Here is a 3,034-nt window from a genome sequence, read left to right on the forward strand (position 1 = left end):
TGATTCAAGACTGTCATCTAAAAGATGGAAGGAGGATAAAGAGAGGAAGAGACCCTGGATATACGCGGTCAAATAGTGGATGCAGATCCAGGATTCATTATATGCTTATCGATAAGGAGATGGAGGTAAAGGAGATGTGGATAGAAGATAATATCTTCTCGGATCACTAAATTCTAAAAGGAGTGCTCGATTTACTGAAAATGGAATGTATGGAGATTGAATAGGAAATTAATTCAAGAACCGGAATTGGAAAATAAGTTTATTAAAAAATATGAGGAATTGAGGGAAAAACAGAAGTTCTTTGAAAACAAAAGTGGTTGGTGGGAGATGGCAAAGAAGGAGATTAAGAAGTTTTTCATGATAATAGGAAAAAGAGAAGGCACAAGATGGAAGAAATGGCATGAACTACTGAACATGAGATTACAAGCACTATTAGGCTTGAAATAGTGCAGAGTGCCTGTGGATGATTTATTGGCTAAAAATCAAACAAATAATTAACAAGGCAATTCAGGAAAAAGGAAAAGAAATAATAAACAGAGCAAAAATAGAGAAACTAGAAAAAGATGAAAAATGTTCGAGATTCTTCTTTAAGAAAAGGCTGTCGTGTGAAAAGAGAATTGACAAACGTGCGAAAAGAGAATTGACAAACGCATGTTGGTGGAGAATCTAGACTACCTGGAAAACACCATAGTCGAAAATGATATAGAAAACTTAGAAAACAAGACAACTAAGGAGGAAGTTTGGAAGGTTTTAAGAGTGTCAGAAAAACAAGACACCAGGCCAAGATGTACTGCCAGCTGAACTATACCAGAAGTTCTGGAAAATAATGGGGAAGGATCTGGTGGAAGTAATGAAAGAAGCGTTTAATACCTGCTGAATCCCAAGGTCATGGAAACAAGGTTTAGTAACCCTTATACCTAAGAAAGGTGACTTGGAGAATCTAAAATCCTGGAGGCCTATAACTTTGCTGAACACTGATTACAAGGTGTACGCAAAAATATTGGTTACAAGGATGAAACAAATAATTGGGAAAATCATACATAGAGATCAAGTATGCGTTGTACCGGGAAGAAGTATTCACGATCATCTAAATTTGCTGAAGGATGCCATATGGTGGCAGTCCAGTAGGGGACAAAATTTGGCTTTGATATCTCTGGATTTCAAAAAAGCATATGATCGTGTCTCACATATGTATTTGTGGGCAGTCATGGAGAAGATGGGACTACCAGAGAAAATGGTGTAGAGATTTAAAGGCATGTATAAAGAAGCGGCAAGTAAGATATGCCTGAAAGGAAATCTAACTGAAGACGTATTTTTATGTTCTGGAATGAAGCAGGGGTGTGAGACAGAAAGACGAAACAAAGTATGTAGAGTGAAGAATTTCTCGGAGGAAGTGTCAACAGAGATATGGGACAAGGTAAATAAACCTACGTTGTCAAATGAGTTAACAGACCTAGCGTGGCAGATTGTGCATGAATTCGTACCCACGAGGGCATTCCAGTACAATAGAAAGATGGGGAGAAATCCTAGATGTCCAGATGTCCTAGAGCTGGATGCATGGGAGAGGAAACAGTCATGCATGTTTTCTGGAACTGTGCCTTCGAACAAAGAAGGAGGAAATACGGAATAATCTTAAAATTCCTAACTGGAGCAAGAGCAAACACCTATGAAGTGATCTTCTTTGGCATGGAGGGGCCTTAGGATGTAGAGAGTGCTGAAGTCTTTTGGATCGCTGTAAACTGTATAAAAACAGCCATATGTTTAAAAATGAAGAGGTAGATGAGATGGAAAGTTGCAAACTAACAATAGCAGAGATGGTCCCTTTCTACCTAGTGGACAAGGAAAGGAATAATTAAGGCGAACCGGCTGTGGAACTTCCAGATGTTGAATGTACTATTGGGATCTGAATAAAAAGAGAATGAAGTAAATACCTTAGATGGGAGAAACAGAGTCCAGGACGTCGAGATCAAAAGAGAGAAGAAGAAGGAACCTTGAGAGAAATCAGAAGGAAAGAATACCTATATGTAAATAATTAGAGGTAATTTGGTGTTTAATTTTGTTGGTTTCATTGGAAAAATAAATTTTGATTTTTATAATGATGAGACACATGATGCCCTTTGGCTGAGCTGAGGGTACTATGTAGTTTCTTAATAAAAATGTAAAAAAAAAAAAATGTTCTTATCAGTTTAATATCTGACACATCCCCGATCTGGGGACCATATAGTAAATAGATTTTTAGAACGGAGATGGAAGAAGAGCTTGCTCTGTCCACTCCAAGCATCACCCTGGTATTGCAGTGCTTCCAGGAGTGGTTCAACTCTCTTATATGGTACTCCAAAGACAGAAAAAGACAAAATCCACAGAACTAAGAAAGAAATGGCAAAAAATGGCAAGATGTCACTTGCACATCTGACTGGCAAACCTTTGGCATTCGGGATTTGGGATCCTCCTCAGATGAATGCTTTAAGCAAGCCCTCCCCTGCCTGCTTGAAGCATATCACCCCAGGTTTAAGGCCACCGATGCTTCTCCTTAGAGCGGCGGTGCCCAAGCGGACTGGCGTTTGGAGGCGGGGACATGCAAAACAGACAGATGCTGATGCGGGCACCTGCCAGCCAGGTGTGCCTGGGCATCTGGGAAACACAGCCGGCCTCTCCTCTCACTACGACTGGACCATACTGGGCGCACGGGGCCAGGCTCACTTGGGCCCCTTAATGGGTGATCGCTTCTCGGCCTTTTGGCAAAGATCAAGCATGCTTGTTTCTCTGTTGAAAGTGCTAGCAAGTAGGGTGCCAGCCGCCTCGGCCTTGGGAGGTTCCTGCGGGTTCCTCCCATGCTGCTATTGGGGTGTACACCACCTGAAAGCGTGAGTTGCGATCGGGCGAACCATTTTGCTGTGGCATTCTGGTGAGCTTTAGGCGGTATGGGCAAATCTGTTGGATTTGGTGCTCCCGATTAACCAAATACCTTTGGACTGGTCGTGACGGAGCCTAGAAGGGCGAACCTTGAGCTCAGTACGGTGCAGGAGGAGATTAT

General features: G+C 41.7%; 1 non-coding gene across 1 annotated transcript; it reads left to right on the top strand.

Annotated features, from left to right (window-relative positions):
* Nucleotides 1-2,139: 2,139 nt before the first annotated feature.
* Nucleotides 2,140-2,322, top strand: LOC140330275 (U2 spliceosomal RNA). The gene has a single exon (XR_011920732.1). It is a non-coding gene; the product is annotated as a U2 spliceosomal RNA (small nuclear RNA).
* The last annotated feature ends 712 nt before the right edge of the window (nucleotides 2,323-3,034 follow it).

Source organism: Pyxicephalus adspersus, chromosome 4 (genome assembly GCF_032062135.1).
Source record: "Pyxicephalus adspersus chromosome 4, UCB_Pads_2.0, whole genome shotgun sequence".
In the NCBI taxonomy this organism is placed as follows: Eukaryota; Metazoa; Chordata; class Amphibia; order Anura; family Pyxicephalidae; genus Pyxicephalus; species Pyxicephalus adspersus.